Raw genomic sequence first — 27,498 nt, forward strand, 5'->3', positions numbered from 1 at the left:
TCAAAAAGGATCTTGCTGTGATTTATGTCATACAGTGTTCTGCCTATGATTTCCTCTGAGAGTTTTATAGTGTCTGAGCTTACATTTATGTCTTTAATCCATTTTGAGTTTATTTTTGTGTATGGTGTTAGGGAGTGTTCTAATTTCATTCTTTTATATGTAGCTGTCCAGTTTTCCCAGCACCACTTATTGAAGAGGCAGTCTTTTCTCCACTGTATACTCTTGCCTTCTTCATCAAAGATAAGGGGACCACAGGTGCATGGGTTTATCACTGGGCTTTCTATCCTGTTCCAAAGATCTATATTTCTGTTTTTGTGCCAGTACCATACTGTCTTGATTACTGTAGCTTTGTAGTATAGTCTGAAGTACAGGAGTCTGATTCCTCCAGCTCCGTTTTTCTTTCTCAAGATTGCTTTGGCTATTCTGGGTCTTTTGTGTTTCCATACAAATTGTGAAATTTTTTGTAAGAGTTCTGTGAAAAATGCCAGTGGTAGTTTGATAGGGATTGCACTGAATCTGTAGATTGCTTTGGGTAGTAGAGTCATTTTCACAATGTTTATTCGTCCAGTCCAAGAACATAGTATATCTCTCCATCTGTTTGTATCATCTTTAATTTTTTTCATCCGTATCTTATAGTTTTCTGCATACAGGTCTTTTGTTCCCTTAGGTAGGTTTATTCCTAGGTATTTTATTCTTTTTGTTGCAATGGTAAATGGGAGCGTTTCCTTAATTTCTCTTTCAGATTTTTCATCATTAGAGTATAGGAATGCAAGAGATTTCTGTGTATTAATTTTGTGTCCTGCTACTTTACCAAATTCATCGATGAGATCTATTAGCTTTCTGGTAGCATCTTTAGGATTCTCTATGTATAGTATCATGTCATCTGAAAACAGTGACAGTTTTACTTCTTCTTTTCCGATTGGATTCCTTTTATTTCTTTTACTTCTCTGATTGCTGTGGCTAAAACTTCCCAAACTATGTTGAATAACACTGGTGAGAGTGGGCAACCTTGTCTTGTTCCTGATCTTAGTGGAAATGGTTTCAGTTTTTCACCATTGAGAATGATGTTAGCTGTGGGTTAGTCATATATGGCCTTTATTATGTTGAGGTAAGTTCCCTCTATGCCTACTTTCTGGAGGGTTTTTATCATAAATGGGTGTTGAATTTTGTCGAATGCTTTTTCTGCATCTATTGAGATGATCATATGGTTTTTCTCCTTCAATTTGTTAATGTGGTGTATCACATTGATTGATGTGCGTATATTTGACAAATCTTTGCATTCCTGGGATAAACCCCACTTGATCATGGGGTTTTTTGATCCTTTTAATTGCTGTTGGATTCTGTTTGCTAGTATTTTATTGAGGATTTTTGCATCTACGTTTATCAGTGATATTGGCCTGTAGTTTTCTTTTTTGTGTGACACCTTTGTCTGGTTTTGGTATCAGGGTGATGGTGGCCTCACAGAATGAGTTTGGGAGTGTTCCTCCCATTTTGGAAGTGTTTGAGAAGGAGAGGTGTTAGCTCTTCTCTAAATGTTTAATAGAATTCACCTGTGAAGCCATCTGGTCCTGGCCTTTGTTTGTTGGAAGATTTTTTAATCACAGTTTCAATTTCAGTGCTTGTAATTGGTCTGTTTATATTTTCTATGTCTTCTTAGTTCAGTCTCAGAAGGTTGTGTTTTTCTAAGTATTTGTCCATTTCTTCCAGGCTGTCCACTTTATTGGCATATAGTTGCTCGTAGTAATCTCTCATGATCCTCTGTATTTCTGCAGTTTCAGTTGTTACTTCTCCTTTTTCACTTCCAATTCTATTAATTTGAGTCTTCTTACTTCTTTTCTTGATGCATCTGGCTAGTGGTTTATCAATTTTGTTTATCTTCTCAAAGAAATTTTCATCCTAAAGACATCTCAAATCCATTAATTTCTTTCTATCTAAAGTGTATCTATCATAGCTCAACTTTTCTTCACATGCTTTCCTTAAATGGCATTCCCACAGCATCTCTGCCATCCCCCGTCTATTCTCCCAACTGCTCATAAGTGATCTCTTTCTGTTTGCTTGGGATTTTGCATCTTTGTTTCCTCCCTAGCTTTACTGAGGTATAACTGACATATGACATCATGTAAATTTGAGGTGTATAATGTGGTGATCTGATGTATGTATACTTTGTGAAATGATTACAACAATAAAGTTTGCTAATCCATCACCTCACATAGTTATCGTGTGTGTGTGTGTGTGTGTGTGTGTGTGTGTGTGTGTGAGAGAGAGAGAGAGAGAGAGACAGAGAGACAGAGACAGAGAGAGATATGAGGGTATTTAAGATCTACTTTCTTAGTAAATTTCAAGTTTACAGTACAATATTGTTAATATGTATAACAAACTATCAATTAGAGTTTCGGAACTTGTAACTGGAAATTTGCATCCTTTAACACACATCTCCCCATCTCCCCCACCCCCTGTCCCTGACAACCACCAATCTACTCTGTTTCTATGAGATCAGGTGTTTTTTGTGTGTGTGTGGGTTTTTTTTGATTCCACTTATAAGTGAGATCACAGAGAATTTGTCTTTCTTTGTCTGATTTATTTCCCTCAGCATAATGCCCCCTAGGTTTATCCATGTTGTCCCAAATGGCAAGATTTCATTCTTTGTTATGGCTGAATAATATTCCATTATGCATAGATAGATAGATAGATACATACACACATAGATATAGTATAGATATACATGCCACATTTTATTTATGTATTAATTTGTCAACAGACACAGGTTGTTTCCATATCTTGGCTATTGTGAATAATGCTGCAAAAAACGTGGGGAAGTAGATATCTCTTTGAGATACTAATTTTGTTTCTTTTGGATATGTACCCAGAAATGGGATTACTGGATCATGTGTTAGTTTTATTTTTATTTTTTTGAGGAACCTCCATACTGTTTTCCATAATGGCTACCCCAATTTATATTCCCACCAACAGTGCACAAGTATCCCCTTTTCTCCATATCTTCTACAACACTTGGTATCTGTTGTCTTTTTGACAGTAGCCATCCTAACAGGTGTGAGGTGCTATTTCACTGTGGTTTTGATTTGCATTTTCCTGATGATTAGTGATGTTGAACACCTTTTCATGTACCTATTGACCATCTGCATATCTTCTTTGGAGAAATGTCTATTCAGGTCCTTTTCCCATTTTCTAATTGGATTATTTGTTTGTTTGTTTGTTTACTACTGAGTTGTAAAAGTTCTTTATATATTTTGTATATTAACCCCTTATCAGAAATATGGTTTGCAAATATTTTCTCCCATTCCATAGGTAGCCTTTTCATTTTGTTGGTTGTTTCTTTTGCTGTGCAGAATCTTTTCACTTTGATGTAGTTCTACTTGTTTATTTTTGTTTTTGCTGCCTGTGGTTTGGTGTCAAAATTTAAAAACACATTGCCAAGACCAAGAACTAGGAGCTTCTTCCATATGTTTTCTTATAGGTGTTTTATGATTTCAAGTTTTACATTTAAGTCTGTAATCCTTTTCAAGTTAAATTTTATGAGTGGTGCAAGATAGGGGTCTAGCTTAATTCTTTAGTGTGTGGATATCCAGTTTCCCCAATACCATTTATTGAAGAGACTATCATTTCCCCAATGTGTGTTTTTGTTGCCCTTGTCAAAATTAGATGACCACATACATGTGGATTTATTTCTGGCCTCTCTACTCAGTTCCATTGATCTATGTGACTGTTTTTAATGCCAGTACATACTGTTTTGATTACTATAGCTTTGTAATATAGTTTGAAATAAGTAATTGTGATGCTTCCAGTTTTGTTCTTTCTCAAGATTGCTTTGGCTAATTATGGTCCCTATGGTTTCATAAGAATGTTAAGATTATTTTTCTATTTCTTTGAAAAATGCCACTGGTATTTGGTAAGGATTGCATAGACTATATAGATCACTTTGGTAGTATGGACATTTTTACAATATAAGTTCTTCCAATTCATAAACATGTGATATTTTTCCATTTATTTGTGTCTTCCACAATTTCTTTCATTGATGCCATAGTTTTCAGTGTACTGGTTTTTCACCTCCTTGGTTAAATTCATTCCTAGGTATTTTATTGTTTTTAATGATACTGTAAATGTGATTGTTTTATTTCTTTTTCAGATAGTTCGTTATTAATGTATAGAAATGCAACTGATTTTTGCATGTTGATTTTATACCCTGCAACTTTACTGAAAATTTTTTTGGTGGATTCTATAGGATTTTCTATGTGAAGTATCATGTCATCTGGAAACAGAGACCCTTTTACTTCTTCCTTTCCAACTTGCATGCCTTTTATTTACTTATTTTTCTTGCCTGATTGCTCTGGCTAGGACTTCCAATACTATGTTGAATAAAAGTGGCAAGAGTGTGCACCCTTGCATTGTTCCTGATCACAGAGAAAAAACTTTCAGCTTTTCACCATTGAGTATGTTAGCTGTGGGCTTGTCATATATGGCCTTTATTACGTTGAGGTACATTCTTTCTATACCCAATTTTTTGAGAGTTTTTATCATGAAATGATTTTGAATTTTGTCAAATGCTTTTTCTGCATCTACTGAGATGATCATATGATTTTTATCTTTCATTCTCTTAATGTCCATATCACATTTAGTGGTTTATATATGTTAAACCCTCCTTCACCAGGGATCTAAAAGCAGAAATATGACTATCACATCCACACTGACAAATCTCTGTTATGTTCTCAGATGATTTGCTTTTAAAATGTTTAAATACAAATAGTATGATATACATGTGAATAAATTAACCTCGTTTACAGTTTAGGGGTTGTTAGTTAGCATTTGAAGTACACTAATCAGAAAAGCACACTTCAGGAATGGTTACATATGCACCTGACATATAACCATAGAAATATATATCAGAGGGTTTAATTAGCATGAAGAATGTTAGAAACAATTTTTCACTGATAATATGAGTTGTATTCAAGACACATGGTTCACTAGAAATGTTATATTAGGGCTAATACTCTTGCATTAATGAAGAATGAAAATCTCGCAAGCATAGTGTCCTGATAAACTGGGAACAGCCCTTTAGTTCTAGAGTTCTATTGGTCCTGAGTTTATCTACTGTATGCAGAATTCTACTATGTAATTAAACAATCCGGTTGGCTGCTCCTGCATTTAAAAAGAATATCATCGGCCTTGTTTTAATGTAAGAAGTATGCCAAAGTGTCTAAGGATAGTGCCTGAATTTATGTTCTCATGACTTCTTTCTATTCAATTCCATATATCTGATAGTATTAAATTGAAGAATTTCTTTCATAATAATACCATCCATGTGAACAACCTACTCAAACTATTAGTGAATACAAATATTTACGAAAAGAACCTGACAATGGTGAAAGGCCAAATTGTTTTAGGTCAGGACACAGTACCACTCAATAGTTTCTTATTACTTTTAAGATAAAGACTTACATCTTTGATATGACTATCCCAGTCTGCTTTGGCTGCCATGAAAAAATACCATGGATTGCATGACTTAAACAGAATTTTATTCTCTTACAGTTCTGGAGGCTGGAGATTCTAAGACCAAGGCCCAGCAGGGTTTGTTTTCTGGTAAGGGCTCTCTTCCTGACTTATAGACATCTACTTCCTTGTGTGTCCTCACATGGCAGAGACATAACAAGCTCTGCTATCTTCTTTCTCCTCTTATAAGGACACCAGCCTTATTACATTAGGGCCCCACCCTTATGACGTGACTTAACCTTGATAACCCCACAGGCCTTATCTCCAAAAACAGTCATATTGGGGGTTAGGGCTTCCACATATGGATTTTAGGGAGACACAAACATTCAGTCCATAACAATGACCTATAAGGCTTATATGATCCTTGACCATTTAGTCAGCAACATCTCACACAAATCTTCTATTCACTGCCTGCATTCCAGTTACATGTGGACTTCTTTCAGTTTTTGGAACTCCTATTCCTTCTCTCCACTGTGTTTGCTGAGTTTTCTCCTCTTACTTCATGTAGCCAATTCTAACTCATCCTTCTGTTATGAGCTCAAATTGTTCTCAGAGAGACCTTTATATTTTCTCATTGATTGTTTCAATTACTTAAAAATAAAACAAAACAAAACAAAAACTAGGTCTATGACATGACTCATTTGCAATTTTATTGAAGCACACATATGAATTTGTTACTGTTGGTGGTGGAGTTCGTGGCATGGTATATAGTGAGTATTTGTATGTCTACTTTAGGATCTACTTCTTTTTTTTTTTTTTTTGCGGTATGCGGGCCTCCCACTGCTGCGGCCCCTCCTGCCGCAGAGCACAGGCTCCGGACGCACAGGCTCAGCGGCCACGGCTCACGGGCCCAGCTGCTCCACGGCATGCGGGATCCTCCTGGACCAGGGCATGAACCCGCATCCCCCGTATCGGCAGGCGGACTCCCAACCACTGCGCCACCAGGGAAGTCCAGGATCTACTTCTTATGCCAACATTTTCTTTTAACTTCCATTAGAAAATGTGGAAGTTAATTATTATCTTCATTTTAGAGCAGATGAAGTTGAGAAGATTTTATGCTATGCTGTTATTTGTAAATTTGAGTATTTATTGAAATACCAGTAAAAAACCAGACACATTCTCTTGCCTCTAGGAGCTTACACAGGTCACTGGGAAAGAAAGTCATTTAAACAACCACAATCAGATACAACTACAGTATGGGATAAATTCTATAAAATGCCAAGTATTAATAACTTTAAAGTTATTTTATAATCAGTGGGCAGGGAAGACCTCTCTGAGCAAAAGACATTTATGGTGAGACCAGACAATGACTAGAAATGTTCCAGTAGAAGAGAAGGAAGGAAAGTCTAAGAAGGCTCAACACACATGGAGGCCCTGAGCTAGAAACTGAAAGAAGCTCAGTGTGACTGGAGAACTGTGAACTGGAGGGAATCCAGCACATGAAAGTTAGGAAATGTTGGTAGAAGCCAGTAATGCAGAACTTTGAAAGCCTCAAGGGGATTTTGGATTTTATTTATAAGTACAATACTTTAATTTTTATATATAACCATTAGTTACAGTATTGCTCCATAAAAATTGGGGTACTATTCAATCAGAATTCAGTGAAAATTTTCCTATAGCAATTAAGATAATCTAGTCTAGATATACTGCTGTCTAATGTTCTAAGTTGAGAGTAATAGAGCACAGATAATCTAGAGAAGTGGGTGGTGTTAGGGTCCTTGAAGACAATCAATCTTCTTCTCTTTCTCAAGAAAGCCATTATCTCAGCCATATATTTGCCAGGAATTAGATGACAAGTCAATTCATGTCTCTGCATTCAGGTAAGTGCTTAAACATGCAGACAGTCTCTATGCGTTTTCTGATGAAACTTTAATATATTTTCATCTCCAGAAGTGGAGGTAACAAAGCTGGTATTACATGAAGAGAAGAATAACGAGGCATTCCACCCCAGCCAAAGAAAAGGAAATTATAAAAATAGCTGTGTGTTGAGTCAAAATCTCTTTCATAGAGTGTTTTTAATTAAGATTTATATTTGCAGTAATGTGGCAGGATACACAGAATTGTATCCATCTCAAAGCAGAGGTTTAGTGATGGAGGAAGCCAGTCAAATAAGCACAGGAGGTTGGACAGCATTTATTCTGAGATCTTTTCCCCAAAAAGTGAATTGGAACTTCAGTTTTCATGGTTTCATTGTGTATGGAAACTAGTATCCAAAGCCCAAACCTGTCCAAGGCAGAAATCTGTCTCCTTACAACTGAGATTCTAAAGGGTTATATCTTCAGGGAAAGGGTAGGCCAGAAATAACCCACTCTGCAGAAAACTACAAGAAAACTAACTCTGTCAAACCTTGAAACTGCCTAGAGAGCACTGGTTAAGAATGGTGGATAAGATTTTAGAACCACAAACTGGCTTCTCTCAGGTTTACAGCCCAATTTCACACGGTCGTCTGAAAGCCCACAAACTGAGAATATAATTAAGAGAGACTAGACTCACAGAAGTAAATGTAAATCCTTTCTGGAAGAACACATCTCTACCCCAGATCTCAAAGGATTTTCACAATTAAAAGTCTAAGGAAAATGAGCAGCTCATAAACAAAGTACAAAACACAAAAGAAACAAGGCATTACAGGCAAGCACCAGAAGAAATAATAGAAGAAACTGACTCAAGAGTACTTTGGATGATGGAATTATCAGAGATAGCCTCCCTGATAAACATATTTATGACATTTGAATATTTTTTTAATCTTAAAATATATATTGTGAACAAGAAACTATATAGAATGACTAAGAAGATTTGAAAAGGAACCAAAAAGAATTTCTAAAAATATAAATAAAACTAAAAACCCAATGAATGGGTTTAACGGCAGTTAGTCACAACTAAAGAGAGAATTAGTGAAGAAGAAGGTAACTATGAGGAAATTATTCAAAATTCAGCAGAGAGAAACAAAGAAAAAAGTATGAAGAAAGGTTTTTGATGTGTTCAGATGCCTAGAAGAGAACTCAGACCACACTGATGAGTGTACATGGCAGCAAATTACGGTAAAATATGCCTTCCAGCTGGGCCTCTCAGAGATTTCCTCCTTCTTTTGACCCTTAAAACCAATCTGGTCTTTAATTTCTCAGTCACTTGAGCTGCCTGCAAATCAAACACAGGAAAACTTCTTGGAAGGCAGGTGAGTTACTTACATAGGAAGCTAAATATTCTCTTAGCAGGGCCTCAGCCCTTGCTCAATCAGAGGCTTTTTTTTTTTCAGTGAGTAGAAAAAGCTTTAAAAAGAATGCTATGCCAGCAGAAGTCAGAGCTCCCTGAAAAATTGCCCTTCCTTCTATGTGTACAACTTGCTTGTCAGCAGAACCAGTAGCAGGGGGCCACCTAAATGGTAGCATCTGAAGTGCAATATAGCTTCCTGCTGTTTTCATGCAGCCAAGGTATCCATTAAAGATCTGGCACAGCTTCCAGAGCCACATTAGAAATGGCCTTTACTAAATACACAGTCTCCTCTTCCTTCCACATACAGATTATACTGCTTTAATTGGTCATTCATTCCTACTGTGTTTTCCTAGTCCCAAGAGAGGGGAGAGAGATGAACTATTCCTGTATGTGTTATGGTACCACTGTTTCTTGCTGAGAAAGTATGGATAGAATTAAGGCTGAGAATGCATTTTCCAGAACTACTAGTTTCTTTTAGTTTTATGTTTGTAATCTGAATGCTTGGACTCAATATCCCAAGCAGTTTGAAACTCAAAGGTTCATTGCTTTGCCCCAGGGAAATATGGATCTCTGCTGGCCAAACATGATGAATTGCTTTCGGTTATGCCCTTCTCAGACCTTTGGAAGCATTAGGGAATAAAAATCAAGAGAGCCCAGGGGAGATCAGAAATTCTAACTACAGGTCATAAGTTGTTGAGAAGAGTGAATTACAAAAGACCTAAAAATCCCATCATTTATTAAGGCAACTTACTGATTTCTTTAATCATGACTGTCATATAATCATCTATTGCATTTTTTTAAACTACTTCTGAGACTGCAAATAACCACATGAACAGTATGATCCTGGGTGCAGGATCCAGGAAATTCTAGTCTCAGCTCTGCAATTTCATTAACTATGTGATCTTGGGCAGGTTGCAAAATTTCCTTGCTTCATTTTCCTTATATATAAATAAGAATAATGATAACTATTGTAGTCTAAGGGGAAATGGCTTATAAGAGGTTTAATGAGAGTAGGAATAGGTGACAATGGAATACAGTGTCCAACAGAGGAGAACAAAAGGGCTTTTAGCTCTATAATTGCATAGTCTAAACTTTATTAAGAAGGCCTGCCCTCTGATTTTTTTTCCCACTTAATCAAAAACATTAATAATAGGGAGTCTTTTATTCATATTTGCATTTCTAGCACTTATGGAGTATCCTCCATATAAAAGTTCTCAATAAATGTTTGCTGAGTGAATAAATTCTGATAGAGTTAAATCAAGATAGGTGTCCAACTATAGCACCATACCAGAGATGACAAGGAAATGGGGGTGTATACATCACAGTTTTCATATGTCACATCAGTTAAATGGAAACATATACATATAGACATATAGATATATATAGCTGCTTGCTTCAGTTTTCTTTTCTATAAAGGGTATAACTTCATGAACTTAAAAAAGAAATGTCCCATTTCCCCGTTTTTGTGTGTATGTGATCTTTTATGTTAAATGGTCTTAGAGCAGACCCAAGGATAGAATCCTATTCCTACCAATGGTGACTCAGGTCGTTTAGTTAGACTTCAAATTGCCTTTGATATATTTTCCATAGGACTACATTTAAATCTTCAAGCACAAAATAAGGCCTTTCATCCTGCTCCTGACCATTTCTATCAGAGTTCATGAACATGATCTTAATTCAACCTAATTTCACCCTAATTTAACGGACTCTATATGTACTTCAATAATTATCTCTCCACTCCTGCCAAATCATAGGAACTTAAGAGGCAAGAGATCCAGCACAAGGCAGGTATGAGGTGTATATTCTATATAATTTCTTAAGTGGAAAATCAAAGTTTCAACTATATGAACTAAGTATGAAGCCACCAGAGAATTCAAATATCATTTATATTTGAAGTTGCATCCACATATGCGTTTATATATAAAGATATATGCATATACATATACAGACAAAATAGATAAATGACTAAAGACTTCGGCAACAAATTGATTCTCTGCCCAGGTTTTACTTATGTGAGTATCTGAATCTCTTCATGTAGTTCAAATGTAATTTGGCTACACAAAGAAGGTAATTCAAACTCTTGCAGTATATTAGGGAAGACAAAATAGTTTGGAGTTAAAAATATGGCCAATGACAACACACTAAGAACAGCCTCACTCAGAAGTAGGTAACCACCTACATAACTGATTTGAAGTGATCTGAAAGATTACCTTTCCAAAACTGTTTCCTTTCTCTAGCTGCTGCTATGCCTGAATTCTTTAGCATTTTTTTTCTTACTATTTAGGATCTTTAAGTGTATATATTAAGACAATGAGTATTATTTAATTTCCTGTTTGCTTAGTTGGTTATCAATTTAATAACAATTATTTAAAAAGAAAATATTGCCACATCAAATGTATACATTGATTGTCAGATAAACTCTGATTTCAGAAATGTTGACATGCAAAAAATTCAAAACAACAAAATGCATTTTTTCACTTAAAGAAATGCCAAGGAACAGAATAGTCAGCTACATTATGTGCTTATGTGGAGAGATCACAATCCAGTACCTGATCTTAATTCATACAGAAAGTCTTTTTTTTTCAACAACGTATGCAGGTTGTTTAGGTTTCAGATGTTTAAACAATACTGTCCAAACTCACGGTCTTAGACACCTGGATGATTTACTGCTAGTGCCTCCTTAGTGCAATACTCAGCGTACCTGACTCAAGGACACCGAATTACTTAAGGAGTCTGTGTGGTGAGCTTTAAGTAAGATTGTTTTTTTAAAATTTTGGATTGTTGAGAGTCCAGCACAAGGCATAGACTTAAATGTCCACAGAAGCTAGAAAAATAATGGAAAAGTAGCAAAGGGGTTAAAGGTTTTCATAAGAATTAGGTAGAAAATTTTTACATTTCAACAAAAATATAGGTATTCTCTGTTTTCTTGTAGCACATGAAATACAATGTCTATTTTTACACTGATCGGACTTTCCATTCTAGATAGAGATGTGGGCACAGAAAAATATTTCTATATTGTTACAAAGAAAACCCATGGTGTAAGCATGATAAAAATTGAGAACTGACACCATGCTTAATGTTGGGGAGAGATAGGCTATGTTGGAAACCGTGGTAAAGTAATGAAATCATATTCTTTCCACAAAAGGAAACTGTATTTCACTGTTGCCTTGTTAGAACTTGAGCTAGGTTTCCAGGTCTAATTTTTTAAGAGAAGCTGACCATCTGGATGATGAATGTGAGATATTCTGATTTTCAGTAGTAGGTTTAATTTCTAAAAATAAGGGGTAAGGCAAACAAAACACATCTGGGGGCCATATTCAGTCTATGAACTGCTTCTAGAGGAATGTTGCTATGGTCTATATGCTTGTGTCCCCCCCAAAATTCATATGTTGAAATCCTAACCCTCAAAAGTAATGGTATTATAAGATGGAGGCTTTGGGAGGTGCTTAGACCATGAAGGTGGAGCCCTCATGAATGGAATTAGTACCTTATAAAAGAGGCTCCAGGGAGATTCCTAGCCCCTTTCACTATGTGAGGACACAGCAAGAAGTTGGTAGTCTGCAACCCAGAAAAGGGTCCTTACCCGACCATGCTGGCACCCTAATCTCAGACTTTCAACCTCTAGAATTGTGAGAAATAAATCTCAGAACTTCCAGCCTCCAGGACTGTTTATAAGCTACTCCACGTGTAGTATTTTGTTCTGGCAGCCCAAATGGACTGAGAAGGATGTTTCAGCCAGACAATCACTAAACTTGATTTCATGATCCAGAGAAGGCTATACTTCCTATAGTAACTGGAAACATGCATCCTCCTAATTCCCTCATCCCATTTTTCTATTTGGACTGACCTGGATATTTGCTCTCAGGCTCTGGTTTTCAGGAATCCAGCCCATTAACAGTTTCTAAAAAGTCTGGTACAGATTTGGTTAGGTTATGCTTTTCATGGTTACCTTTCAGTCAAAACATTCACCTTTTAGTGTTTTCAATAGCTCAAGGAGCCATTAATCCCTTCTTGAAAGGTGCTTCCAATTTTTGCAGATGGTTCTCTTTGAAAACGCCACCTTCCTTACTTGCGTTGGCTCGCCATACAATTATAACTCATTATCTGAAGACTTGATTCTTCTATTAATGGCTACTTTCAAAGATTCTGTACTGGACTTTAAATTTGCCTGACCTTGTCCTCATATCCAGACAAATTGTACTAACTCCCCATCTCCCTATACTCAGTACTGCTCTAGTACTCTAGTTTTAATTTTGCATGCCTATCACCAATTTTCCACTCTAAATCTTTTGTGGATAGTCTTACTATGTTGGCACAAAGTGGAGTACTTGACTTTAAAAGGAAGGTGATATCTGTCTTACCCTTTTTCCATTGGCAGACTATCGTCTCTTTCTCCTAATTCCGTGTAAACTATCATTTGTTGGATTGATGGCTATAGAAAGTTTACCCATTACTTCTCTTTCCTCCTTCTCTGTTACACACCCTACTCTTCTTTCATATCTCCATCTATTTTGAAAGTTCAATTTTTACCTGGACTCCTCCTCCCCTCAAATCGTATTGCTGGTGGGTAAAAATGGTAGCTGACAATAAACCCTCTTGGGAGTAGTGAAGGCTCTATTTTTCCTAGGGTTGATCCTGACTCCAAAATGAAAACAATTTAAATGTATCAGAGATTTGACAAAATGTAAAATTTACACTTTCACTATTCAATTCACACAGCAAGTCATTCACTCAGAAACATATGGCATTATATAAGAAGACAGGTTATGTTTACTTTGAAATATAAATAAAAGGTACCATTTAATCATCAAATAGACAACTGATATTTCTATATCTTTGAAATAAAATTAGGCTTCTGTAAGTTTTAATATTCTGATTAGTTACCTCAACTACATAATTACCCCTGCTCTAGATATTATATGCGGTACTGCTTGATACTTAAAAATACACTATAAATATACATGGTTTGCTACTCATTATTTAGTACTATTAAAGATAATGACAAAGAAAAGACAAGCTATATTCTTTACAGGAAAGTACAAATAGGACTTCCAGCATGTTATGAAAAGCCTATCTTATAAGACTATATTTGCAGAGTATCAGGGTTTCTGGAGCCAAATTTTAGCACTACAGTCATATATTGTTAATGGAATCATGTCTATTCAGTTTGGTGTTCTAATACAATTGCAAAAAGTCATTGTACTTTAGGATGACTTTAAATCTTTCATCATGGAAAGCATAATATCCAGTCTCTAGAATTTTACATTTCCCCGAAGTATACTGAACATAACTGTACACTACTTTTATTAGCATAATCTCTCACTGTTCAGTGATAAATATGTCATTTAAATGCTTTTGTCTAATTGGGTCATATTGCAATGAACAGCCCCCTCCATTAAGTATTGATGTATAATAGGAAGCTCCTGAATAATATCTTTTTCTCCACATACAAAGTAAAATCTGTTACAGCAGCAAGATACATAGAGAGCCAAAACCTTCCATTATTTATGATGTCTGCAAGAACAACAGATGGGGTTTAATGGGGCAAAAGTAAGACAAATTAGAACAGAACTTTAGAGGTAGATTTTGGCTCAATATGAAGACAAGGATTATAAATATTAAAGCTAACTTATAAGGAAACGGGGATCTTGGGAGGTAGTGAGATCTCTGTTATTTGAGGTGTTCAAAGAAGGCTGAAAGCGATGGAAAATTCAAATACTAACCAGGGCAATGGCCACCACTGTTTCCAAGTCATTGTCAAAAGATGAGATGCCAGTAACTGGCAATTTTAGAAAAGATAGCAGAATATTTATTTTAATTGGAGAAAATTTATCTAACATATATTTATTTTGTGTTAGGAATTTTCCTATATCCTGGAGACAAAACAGCAAAAAAGGCATATTTCCTGATTTCATAAAGTTTATAGTCCATTGGAGAAAACTGTCAACAGACAATTACAGACAGGTTGAAAAGCATATGCCCCCCAGGTTCTATGACTATGGGGCAGTGAAGGACTATCTAATAGACAAAGCTCCAGCTTGCAGCATCAGGGAAGCAGGGGACCAAAATTAAAAAAAAAAAAAAGATGCTTTTAACGGAATCTGCATGTGATATAAAACAGCAAAGCTGTCAGGATTGCAAAACATAGCTATTTTTGGACTGACTTTACCATCTCCAGGTAAGGTGTTTGGACTAGATCTTGATGGCCATAAGGGGCCACTAAAGAATTTTAAGCTGGAGAGTAGTCTCATGATATTATAAATTACAGAACGACAACTATATTCACAAAGTGGAAAGGGGAAGACCCAGAAGCAAGATGAGCACTGGTGTAATAAACTCAGCGGGAAATGATTCAGGGCTTAAGGTAGTGGCAATGGGAATGCAGAGAAGAGGAGCTGATCAAGAAATATTAGCCTCTCCTGAATTTGGTGACTGACTGATTATAAAGAAGGAAAATAAAAGAGGAGTAATAATGTCTCTTGGATTTCTGTCTCCTTCCTTGAGCAGCTGGAGACGAAGCAATAAAATAAGGCCTTGGACTTCTCCATGTACCCAGGAGGAGCTCAGTAAAGATTGTGAACCACATCCCTTACCTGCACCCTACAAAAGCAAGAGAGGCTCACCAAGAATCCTATCCCTCACATTCAGGTTTCTCTTGATTACCATACAATAACTAATTTAAAATTTAAGTACCATAGACTGTTTTCCTTCTTTTAACCTACATGTTAACAAGTAATCTGCAACAGGTGGCAGTAAGGTGGTCCTAGTCAACCTTATTTTTAAGGCAACATCCTAATTTCTTCTTACCATTTATGCCACTCCTCTGGATGCGTATTAAATACAAACATTTTACAGATACAGAAAGACTGTTGCATTACCCAGAGTAAATACAATGTGTATGTGAATTAGTAAGCTTAAGTGATGGAGAAAAGCTAGTCCCAATGGAACTAAGAATACTAAGCTGTCTTAAAGATGTATTTTCTGTCTCTGAGAACTATATTTTTTGAAAATTTTACTCCTTTGGAGAAAAACATGAATCTTGAATACAATTATCCTACTGTTAAGAGACTCTTGTTCCTGTGCACAAGGAAATCCAACTGCTAGGTTGAAAGACAAAGTCATGTGCTATTATATAGATATTAAGCTCACTTAATATCTACAAAATTGAAAATTAAGAGTTTTTAGAAAATTTTGGTTCGATGTGTCAAAATCCACTGATTTAGAGTGATCCTTTCCTGAAATTCATCCTCTTGCATGGTAAGAATAAAGCCTGAGGAATTATTTTGGCAACTTAGAACACCACAGTTTAATTAGAATTCAAGAGGATATATATCTTATGTCAGCTTGGACTGCTATAACAAAATACCATAAGAAGGTGGATTAAATAACAGACATTTATTTCTTATTATTCTAGAAGCTGGGAAGTCAAAGATCAAGGTGCTGACCAATTCAGTTCCTGGTGGGAGCCCTCTTCCTGGCTGGCAGATTGCTGCCTTCTCACTGTGCCCTCTCATTTCACAGAGAGAGCTCTGGTCTTCCTTCTCCTTGTAAGGACATTAATCCCATCATGGAAGCCACAACTTCATAATCTCATCTAAATATAATGACCAATCCTCAACAAAATACTAGCAAACAGAATCCAACAGCACATTAACAGGATCATATACCATGATCGAGTGGGGTTTAACCCAGGAATGCAAGGATTCCTCAACATATACAAATCAACCAATGGAATACACCATACTAACAAATTGAAGAATAAAAACCATATAATCATCTCAATAGATGCAGAAAAAGCTTTTGACAATATTCAACACCCATTTATAATAAAAACCCTCCAGAAAGTAGGCACAGAGGGAACTTACCTCAACATAATAAAGGCCATATATAACAAACCCACAGACAACATCGTCTTCAGTGGCGAAAAACTGAAACCATTTTCAGTAAGATCAAGAACAAGACAAGGTTGCCCACTCTCACCACTGTTATTCAACATTGTTTTGGAAGTTATAGCCACAGCAATCAGAGAAGAAAAAGAAATAAAAGGAATCCAAACCAGAAAAGAAGTAAACCTGTCACTGCTTGCAGATGACATGATACAATACATAGAGAATCCTAAAGATGCTACCAGAAAACTACTAGAGCTAATCAATGAGTTTGGTAAAGTATCAGGATACAAAATTAATGCACAGAAATCTCTTGCATTCCTATACACTAATGATGAAAAATCTGAAAGTGAAATTAAGGAAACACTCCCATTCACCACTGCAACAAAAAGGATAAAATACCTAGGAATAAATCTACCTAAGGAGACAAAAGACCCGTATGCAAAAAACTATAAGACACTGATGAAAGAAATTAAAGATGATACAAACAGATGGAGAGATATACCATGCTCTTGGACTGGAAGAATCAACATTGTGAAAATGACCATACTACCCAAAGCAATCTACAGATTCAATGCAATCCTATCAAACTACTACTGGCATTTTTCACAGAACTAGAACAAAAAATTTCACAATTTGTATGGAAACACAAAAGACCCCAAATAGCCAAAGCAATCTTGAGAAAGAAAAACGGAGCTGGAGGAATCAGGCTCCTGGACTTCAGACTATACTACAAAGCTACAGTAATCAAGACAGTAAGGTACTGGCACAAAAACAGAAATATAGATCAATGGAACAGGATAGAAAGCCCAGAGATAAACCCACGCACATATGGTCAACTTATTTTTGATAAAGGAGGCAAGAATATACAATGGAGAAAAGATAGCCTCTTCAATAAGTGGTGCTGGAAAAACTGGACAGCTACATGTAAAAGAATGAAATTAGAACACTCCCTAACACCGTACTCAAAAATAAACTCAAAATGGATTAAAGACCTAAATGTAAGGCCAGACACTATAAAACTTAGAGGAAAACATAGGCAGAACACTGTATGACATAAATCACAGCAAGATCCTTTTTGACCCACCTCCAAGAGAAATGGAAATAAAAACAAAAATAAACAAAAATGGACCTAATGAAACTCAAAAGCTTTTGCACAGCAAAGGAAACCATAAACAAGACAAAAAAGACAACCCTCAGAATGGGAGAAAATATTTGCAAATGAAGCAACTGACAAAGGATTAATCTCCAAAATTTATAAGCAGCTCATGCAGCTCAATATCAAAAAAACAAACAAGCCAATCCAAAAATGGGCAGAAGACCTAAATAGACATTTCTCCAAAGAAGATATAGATTGCCAACAAACACATGAAAGAATGCTCAACATCATTAATCATTAGAGAAATGTAAATCAAACTACAATGAGGTATCACCTCACACTGGTCAGAATGGCCATCATCAAAAAATCTAGAAACAATAAATGCTGGAGAGGGTGTGGAGAAAAGGGAACCCTCTTGCACTGTTCGTGGGAATGTAAATTGATACAGCCACTATGGAAAACAGTATGGAGGTTCCTTAAAAAATTAAAAATAGAACTACCATATGACCCAGCAATCTCACCACTGTGCATATACCTTGAGAAAACCATAATTCAAAAGGAGTCATGTACCACAATGTTCATTACAACTCTATTTACAATAGCCAGGACATGGACGCAACCTAAGTGTCCATCGACAGATGAATGGATAAAGAAGATGTGGCACATATATACAACGGAATATTACTCAGCCATAAAAAGAAATGAAATTGAGTTATTTGTAGTGAGGTGGACGGATCTAGAGTCTGTCATACAGAGTGAAGTAAGTCAGAAAGAGAAAAGCAAATACCGTATGCTAACACATATATATGGAATGTAAAAAAAAGAAAAAAATGGTCATGAAGAACCTAGGGGCAGGATGGGAATAAAGACACCGACCTACTAGAGAATGGACTTGAGGACACAGGGAGGGGGAAGGGTAAGCTGGGACAAAGAGAGAGTGGCATGGACATATATACACTATGAAATGTAAAACTGATAGCTAGTGGGAAGCAGCCGCATAGCACAGGGAGATCAGCTCAGTGCTTTGTGACCACCTAGAGGAGTGGGATAGGGAGGGTGGGAGGGAGGGAGATGCAAGAGGGAAGAGATATGGGGATATATGTATAGCTGATTCACTTTGTTATAAAGCAGAAACTAACACACCATTGTAAAGCAATTATACTCCAATAAAGATGTTAAAAATAAATAAATAAATAAATATAATTACCTCCCGAAGGCCCTACTTCCAAACATCATCACATCAGGGGTTAAGGCTTTAGCATAAGAATTTTGGGGGAATGTAGACATTCAGTCTGTTCTGCCCCTGGCCTCCCAAAGTTCATGTCATTTTCACAAACAATATGCTTTCCTTCCATCCCAACAGTCCCCAAAGTCTTAACTCGTTCCAGCATCAACTCGAAAATCTGAAGTCCAAAGTTTCATTTTAATATCATCTAAATCAAATATGGATGAAACTTGAGGTATTATTTAACCTGAGGCAAAATTTCTCTCCAGCTGTGAACGTGTGAAACCAGACAAGTTATGTACTTCCAAAATACAACTGTGGGACAGACAAAGGATAGACATTCTCATCCCAAAAGAAAGAAAAAGGAAAGAAGGAAAAGGTGATGGGTCCCAAGAAAGTGCAAAATCTAGCAAGGTGAATTCCAACAGACCTCAAGGGTTGAGAATAATCCTCTTTGGTTTGATACTCTGCCCTCCAGGCTCACTGGGGTGGTAGTCCTGTCTCCATGGCACTGCCCCAAAGTTCTGCAGGGTGGTCCTGGCCCCAAGGCTTCGAATGGAGGCCATTTGGTCTACTGACACCAAGGCAGTGTCCCATCTCTAAATCACTTTCAGGGTAACTTTTTCCTCTTTTTGAAGAATAGCACACGTTCACAGCTGAAAAACTATATTCTCAACCTTGTCAAATCCAGAGTCCAACAGTCTTCCTTCATTTCATCCCATCTCTGCCCCCTTCAGTTCAAATTGGCAGAGCTTCTGCATGTGTAATTCCATAAGCTTTCTCTGTCACTTTATCAAGTGATAGTCCAGCCACACCCTTGGTTCTCTTCAGAACATGATTTTTCAGTCTTGCAATAGAATTAGACTCAGAATTTTCTAGTCTTCAAGTTCTGGTTCCTATTGCTTAACAATCCCTTGTTCAATTCATTTCTCTTTCTTTACAGTTTACCAAGTTGCTCCTATAACACTTTGCTCAGAAATCTCCTCAGCTAAATATCAAATTTCATCACTCACAAGTTTCATCTTCCATAACACACTAGAACACAGTTCAGAGAAGTTCCTTGCCACTTGATAACAAGAATCACCTTTCCTCCTGTGTCCAATAACATATTCCTCATTTCCATCTCAAAACTCACCAGAATTGCCCTTAACATCCAAATTTCTAGTATGCACCTCAAAACTCTTCCAGCCTCTACCCAATTCCAAAGCTGCTTCCATACAGTCAACTATTCGTTACAGCAGCACCCTACTCCTAATACCAAAATCTGTCTCAGTCAGCTTGGGCTGCTATAACAAAATACCATATACTGAGTGGAAAAAAATTATTTCTTAACAATAGACATTTATTTCTTACAATTCTGGAGGCTGGGAAGTCTAAGATCAAGGTGCTGGACAATTTGGCTCATGGTGAGAGCCCCTTCCTGGCTGGCAGACTGTTGCCTTCTTACTGTCTCCTCACACATGGAGAGAGAGTGAGACCTGGTCTCTTCTTTTTATCAGGACACTTCTTTTTATCAGGACACTCATTCTTCATGGGGGCTCTATGCTCATGACCTTCTATAAATGTAATTATGCCCCAAAGGCTCCACCCCCTAATACCAATAACCTCAATAATGAGAGTTAAAGCTTCAACAGATGAATTTTCGGGAGACACATTCAATCTATAACAGTATATGTGGGAGTATCAAGAAAGACCTCAAAATATTCATTTAACAAATATTTATTGTGCCTATTATATGCCCAGGTATTGTGTATATAGAAGTGAACAAACAAACAAAATTTTCTGCAGTGTTATAGCATACATTCAAATGGGGGAGGAGAAAACAACCAACAAAATATGTCCTCTAATATAACAGAGATGGAAAATGCTATGGAGAAAAAGAAAAGGGATGGGCACGGGGACTACAAGTAGTGTAATGTGGAACTGGGTGTTGAAGAAAAGCCTCATTAAAAAGACAGGATTTGAGCAAAGACCTAACAGGAGGTGAGATAGTAAACAGTGTGGCTAACTGGATGAAAAAGGTTCATGATAGAGGCAAAAGCAGGTAAAAATCCTCATAGCACAGTGATCTTCACATATTCCAAAACAACAAAGAGGCCAGTGTGGCTGAATGGAAGTAAACAAGTGAGAGAGAGAGTAGGTAGAATTTAGAAAGGAAACAAGAGACAAGATTAGGTATGGGCTTACAAGCCATTTTAAGGATTTTGGTCTACCTCTAAATGAGATGGGAGCTAATGAAAAGTAATGAGCAAAAGAATGACATTTCAATTGTCATTTCAAAATATGACTGCCATGTGAAAATAGGCTATGGAGGAGTAAAGGTGGAGGCAGGGAGGTTCTTTTAAGTCCATGCATTAAATAACTGTGGTTTAGACTAGGATAGTAGCGATGTAAGAAATAACAAGTGTCAGGATTATGGATATACTTTTGAAGTAGAGCTAATAGGATTTCCTGATTGGAATGTGGGGATAATGATAAAGAGAAGAATCAAGGATGATTCCATGTTTTTAGCCAGAGCAAATGAAAGGGTGGCACTCATAGGGAAGCATCAGGAGTATTTGGGGAAAGAATAGGGATTTCGTTTTTGAAATGTTAGGTTTGAGATGTCTGCTAGTCATCCAATTAAAAATATTGAGCAAACACTCAGATAGGTTGGGAGTACAAGGAAAGATTGGGCTAGATATAGAAATTAGGGAGTCCTTAGCACTCAGGTGGTATATTAGTCAGCTCTGCAGCAGTAGCAACCCCTTCTCCAAATCTCTTTGGGTTAAAACAACACATATTTATTTCTCACTCACATTACTTCTTGGTAGCTATATGGGCTTCATACTGCACTTCTGTTTCTGTCTTCTTATTCCAGCACCCTGGCTGAAGAAGAACCTATTTCTAAGATATATTAGTTTTATCTCTCATGAGAAAAACAAGGGAGCAAGAGTGTGGACAGGTAAAGCTTCCGGTTGGAACTGGCATACTGTCACTTCCACTCACATTTCATTGGCCTAACACAATCACATGATCAAGCCAGAGAGAGGAGTAGTGATACATACTGTACTTACAAGAGGCGCTATTCAATGCTAGCCAGGCTACAAGAGAAAAGAATGTGACATCTTGTTGCAGGGACACAGGGAATGAGTGACTGAGTGCAATGGTATAGTGTATCACAGATTATATATTTGTATTTAAAACCTCAAGACTAGATGAGATCACCAAATAAGTGAGTATAGCAAAAGAAGCAAAATTATCAAGGACTGAGCCCTGGCTCATTCTATCATTAGAAGGATGACTAGATGAAAAATCGATAAAAGAGACTGAGAAAAAGCTACCACTAAAATAACAAAGCAGAAGAGTCTGGTCAACTGGAAACCAAGCATAGAAGGAATTTCAAGGAAAAAATTATTATTTGTGTCAAAAGTCAATGACAAGTTAATGGGAACTGACAAATGACCACTGGATTTAGGAATCTGGAAGACTTTGGACTTACACAAGGAAATTTCAGTGTAGTGAAAGGGAGTGATAGCCTGAATGCAATGGTTTTAAGAAAAAATGGAAGAAGTACAATTGAGTATAGCCAGCATGGATTATTCGTGAGAAATTCTGCTTTTAACAAAGAACAAATAAATGAGTCAGTAACTGAAAGGTAATATGAGATAAAGAGAAAGTACGTGTATACCTGTGTGTGTGGGTGTTTTAAATAATAGAGAATAATAGCATTTATGTCTTCTGATTGGGAATGACCCAGCAGAGAGAGAGAGGGGAAAAAAACTAATGCAGAAAAGAAAGGAGAAAATTGCTAGAACAAGGTCCTTAACTAGATAAGAGCAAAGGGATCCTAGGTACAAATGGAGGGGCTGGCTTCAGAGTGGCACTTAGAAAATTCATCTGTATCATAAGAAGGCAGGCAGAATATGTGGGTACAGATGCTGGCAGGTAAACTTCAATTTTCTCAAGAAACGCACAGGGCTGTAAAGGAAGAATCAGTAGACTAGGAAAAGCAGAATATCATGGTAGAGCAAGACACTGCATGGCTTTAGTTCCTGGTTCAGTCCTTAAATAGCCATTTGCCTAACAGCAAATTACCAAACTTCTCTACACCTCGATTTCTTCAGTGGTAGATGAAGATAATACTGGCACCAAATGAATAAAGTTGAAAAGGATTAAATGACACAATGTATCTGTTTTCCAATATATTTCCCAATAAAATATAACCTCCATGAGGACAGGAATTTCCATCTTTTTTTTTCCCTTTTTTATGTTATATCCCTAGTGTTTGTGTCCAAGACTTAGTAGGCATACATAACACTTGAAAAGTACTTACATGGTACCTGACATACAGTAAGTGTTCAAAAAGTGTGACCTATTATTATTACCACCAGTTACTAATTTTAACAGCATCTTCATTGATTCAGAGTGAAATGATTCATTCCATGATAAAGACAAGGGACCTTTCCCTGTGGTTAACGTGTGTGTGAGATGGGGGGAGAGTGGGTGTGAAAGATATGATCTAAAAATCAAGCTCTGTAATAGATTGAAAACTTCCAGATTCTTTCTCAGGAGTATCCATGAACAAGGCTAAAACCTTTCCTATCACTATCCTTACTGTTTATATGTCTCCTAAAGGGAGTTACAGTATCTGCTATTCTCATTAATTTTTCTTTTTCAATACATAGTAACCATTACAATAACATGCATTCGGCAAACGAAATTATCTTCTGAATTTTCTAGGCTACCAGTATTTTCTCCTGGTAGTACTGTAGTTACAGGTAAATGCATGCAGATCTTGAGTTTCATTATTTTTCATGACTACCCAACCAAAATGTTTGTTGACTAGTAAAACAAGAAAAATAAACACCGTATATCAAATTCAATTATGAATGACCTACTTAAACAGTCTCCCACTGTTACACTTGAATTTAAAAATGTGCATTTGGTGTTAATGTGGGAGATTAAGCATATAGAATCAGTAGACATTTTAAAACATATATCTTGCATATTTAATCACATGAACTGATGATCCATTGAATAATTTGATATATCAATTAGCTCCATCAGCATTAAAATATTTGCTAGTATTTTTAGCATTTGTTAATTCAGCTAGTAGAATAATCAATGAAATTAAACTTTCACTGCAGAAATTCAAGAGTCCATCTGCCTCTGTTATTCAACTGCAAGACCCATTCTTCTCAAATAACAATATTTTATATAGCAGGCACATGTTCTTATTCAATAACACCGAGTTTTCATAATTGCATACATTCAAAAATACTAAACACAGATATTACTCTTGCATTGTAGATACTGGAAATGTTTACATTCATTGATATAATTCTTTTGACAAAAAACATGGCTTTTACCAAGAAGAATCAGGTAGTCATTCACTTAAGAAGCCACACATGTTTATTGAATAACCAATGCTACTAGCTACACTTCATCCAAAACTTATCTGCCAAAACTGTGATTAGAAATTTACTTACATTATCACATCTAATTCTCACACTACCCAAAGAGGCAATGTTATTCCAAAATCACATATAAAAATATAATAAGTTGATTAGATTCAATGACTTACCCATGGTTACATGGCTAGAATATGGTAAATCCAATAATCAAACTCAGCTATCACTGAAGCCTTGTTCTAAGTCTGTGACTATCATGTCCCCAACTAAAGAGGAGATTATGAGATATAGAAATGAATGACGCAGTCCCTGCCTCACAGTGTGATAGGGGGACAAAGAACATAAAACCAAAAATTTCAGAATATAATAAATTACTCTAAGGAAAAAGTATGGAATGATGCAGGCATACAATCTCAGAGAATTTGGTTGGTTCCCTAAGAACTGAAAACATCAAATCTGTGATTACATACACTTGAAACATAAATACAACCCTAACTGCTTTGCCCTTTTCCTTTGTCCTCAGGTTGGCATGCCTATATATCTATGTGTTATACGAAGACCCTCTTTTGCTCCCATTTATTAACTATTTGAACAACAGCAAAATCTTTGTTTTTATATTATACCATAAGTAACATTTGGACTTAGTCCATACGCATTTTCTCTATAAAATTAATGAAATTATTCCAGAACACTACATCATTTTTATGATGTGAAGCCAATGTCTTCATTTATTGCACTTAAGAAAACATTAAACTTATTAAACATATGAAAGTATTTTCCATTATAATCATCCCTGCAAAGGAGACTTTATAGCTGATGATGAATTTCAATATGACAGACATAGGATGACAATTATCATTTTGAAATTAGAAACAGTCACCCCAGTAACAGCCACATATGCTTATCAACAGTTCAGATCATATGTTCAACCATATATCTAGGAGAATAGATTTTCTATTAAATGGTGGGCATTAGGGATAAGAGGGAGGCACACAGGAAACATACTGAGAAAGCAAAAGTAGTAGCTACTATAGTCCAGTCCTTGGATGCCTAATATTTAATATACTTCTTTCTTCTGATAATGGACTCCTCCCCACCCTGATCATAGGAGTGATCACAGACCCAAACTAAGCCAACCAGATTCTCTCCTCCAGAAATGTTAGTCTTGGGACACACACACACACACACACACACACACACAGAAAACAAAATTAGAACTTAGTTTCTGATAACAATGCCTTAGAGATTCAGTCAGCATCATCTACTGTAGACAAAAACAGAGCTGCCCTAGTTTCTGACCATCTCAAGGCTTGGTTTTCAAATCTTCTCGTCAATCCTTTCCTACATATTCTGTTTGACAGTTCTTTTTTCACTACTAAAATAGTTATAAATTCTAACCTGGTACCTCAAGTGGGGTACATGAAAAGACTAGGGAACCCACCAGTATTGGTCCACCGTATTCCTTGTTCCACTGTGAAGTGAGACAGAAGATGAGAGATGATGTGTGTGGAATATTTTGACAATATTTAGAACATTCAGTTAGCCTATGAGTAATGGATCTGACAGAAACATTATAGGTAGGATCTGACAGAAACACTGCCTATAACCAGGTAGCTGGCTGATCTCTTAGAAATACCATTTCATAATAGGGCCCTGATGCTTATCAACGATTTAGGTAAATTAGGCACTCTCAGTAGCCGTAGCCAGGTCAGTCTTGGTAAGAGGAAGTCCATATTATTGAACACACCATCACTTCCATACTCACTCTATTGTTCCATTTTGTAGATGACCCCACTGAATAAACCCTGGGTTGACAAAGGAAAGAGAATGACTGCACCTACAAAATATGTCATCCTATTTACCTTTCTTTGAAGCAGGGTCTTACTAATGAAAACTCACATATATTGGGCCTATTTAATGAGGTCAACTCACATTTTGTGTGCAAATGATATGAAGCAAACTAAAAAAACATGACGAATTTACTTAACTGGGAAGGTTAGAGATGGTACCTATATCAGACATAGAGTAATCAGACAACATTGCCAGGTCTCTGAATTTGACAGCTTGGCTCCTCTCCTTAGTTTCCTCATCTTTTCTACTAATGGTGGGAGTCCTCTCTTTGGTAGAGGACATGACAGATAATATCATAAACTTATCTTCTATTTCCCAGTGTCTGTATATAATATTTCATTAAATGTTAAATATGTGCTCATCCCAATCACAGCCAGATCTCAGTTACATTACAAGCCTCCTACACAACCCAACGACTTCTGTGAACAGCAGTCTCATCAGAACCTCATGGGGTAGAAGAGTGGCAAAGTATGAAGAAGATGGTACCAGTATTAGCAAAATTGATACTGGGTAGACAAAAATCAAACTGTGCATTAAAAAATACTACATTGCAAAATATAAAGTATCATACAAATTTAGCATTGGATACTAAAGATTGAACAGGCTTAGAGAAATAAAACAAGTTATGTGAATCAAGTGAATTATCTATTTCTATATTATTAAAAACCAACTGGAGTAGAATTCTCAGCCCCAAGATCTATGTCAGACATAGAAGGATCAGTTCTGCCATGACAGTTTGTAATTCTCATAATTCAATGGTGTCTTATCAATAAGTGTTGACTACTTAGCTTTACCTTTACTACCATCTAGAAGAGCTGCTCATACAGTATTATGCTTGTAAAGTATTAAAGATCATCAATTATTAACTCCCTGATCCTGATAGGATTGTCATCATCTTTCAATTCACACAAGTTAATTTCTTATTTATTTATCAGGTAAAAGTGTTTATTAAAGAGAACAATTACACAGTAATATAATATGCTAAAGATACATGAAAAGAATTTGGCATCAAATTGTAAAAATAAAAGAAATTAAAGTATCCCAATAAACTTTCAGAATCTATTTTATTACTCTGAGTTCTAAAAATATATTTCAGTAGCATTAAAAATCATCAGATAAGGCACATATTTTATCACTTTATGTCTCATTGCTTGTGCAGTTGTCTGATTCTCAAATCAGTAGAGATTCACTCACATGCCTGTTAAATGAGCGGATGATACCCTGTTAAGGAAAGTTATACCATCACTGAGGTGGAACATACTGCCAAAGGTTTAGACCTAACACAGTGCTGCTTTCCTGAGAAATCTCTCCTCTTGCTGGGAAATGAAC

The 27,498-nt window shown here is 36.4% G+C and overlaps 1 protein-coding gene across 1 annotated transcript in view; it reads right to left on the reverse strand.

Annotated features, from left to right (window-relative positions):
• GABRA4 (gamma-aminobutyric acid type A receptor subunit alpha4) overlaps positions 1 to 27,498 on the reverse strand; it is a 256,206-nt gene that overhangs the window by 12,007 nt on the left and 216,701 nt on the right. The window lies entirely within an intron of this gene.

The sequence above is a fragment of the Globicephala melas genome, chromosome 5 (assembly GCF_963455315.2).
Source record: "Globicephala melas chromosome 5, mGloMel1.2, whole genome shotgun sequence".
Taxonomy (NCBI): Eukaryota; Metazoa; Chordata; class Mammalia; order Artiodactyla; family Delphinidae; genus Globicephala; species Globicephala melas.